This window comes from Magnolia sinica, chromosome 18 (genome assembly GCF_029962835.1).
Source record: "Magnolia sinica isolate HGM2019 chromosome 18, MsV1, whole genome shotgun sequence".
In the NCBI taxonomy this organism is placed as follows: Eukaryota; Viridiplantae; Streptophyta; class Magnoliopsida; order Magnoliales; family Magnoliaceae; genus Magnolia; species Magnolia sinica.
The window spans coordinates 64,893,255-64,894,171 of NC_080590.1; positions in this window are offsets into that span (position 1 = coordinate 64,893,255).

Consider the following 917-nt stretch of genomic DNA (forward strand, 5'->3'; position numbering starts at 1 on the left):
CCTTAACATAATTTTAGAAAAGGAATGGACGGGTTAGATAAGCAAATACATAACGGTGGGTCCTACACATATCTGGTCGCAGCACTTAAAGGTCCGACCGGGGTCGGACGCAAGCCGTCTCCCTAACCGAAGCCTCTGTGGGCCCACCGTGATATCTGTGTTATATCCATTGCCACGCGGATTGCGGAAGCTGTCAGTAGCCTACTGTACAGTGCTACGTGGGTCCCAACATAATGCATGTGTTTCATCCACTCCATCCTTCCATTTCTCCATATCATGTTAAGGTACGGGCACAAAAATAAGCAGATCCAAATCTCACTTGGACCAACCACAGAAACACTGGTGATTGGTGATTGAACGCTAGCCATCAAAAACATTTTAGAGGACAAAAGTTTTGGATTAAGCTGATATTTGTATTTTTCCTTTGTCTACGTCTATTTAACATAATCAATAAATTAGATGGCAAATAAATATTAGAACGAGCCGTGAGAAAATTTTAATGGTGGGCATTCAATCATCACTATTTTTTTTGGTGTGGTCCACTTGAGATTTGAATCTGCCTCATTTCTAGATCATGGCTTAAAATGATATGAAAAGTATATGGACGGCATATATAAAGCACGTATATTAAGGTGGGGCACGTAGCACTGTCCAATAGCCACATATGGTGGGGCCATGTAGCACTGTCCAATAGCCACTTCGCTACTGGCACCAAATGAGCAATCCAGATGTTATCCGATCCATTAGCACCTAAAGTAAATCATACCACAAGAATGAAATAAAAGGCACAATTGAAAAAATTTTTAGAGTGAATCAAGTTTTAGATCCTTTGTATTTTACGGACGGGTTGCTCCACATACTCTAGTAAGTTAACCAAATATGCCATTATTATAATTTTACTACTATCAAATAAAACA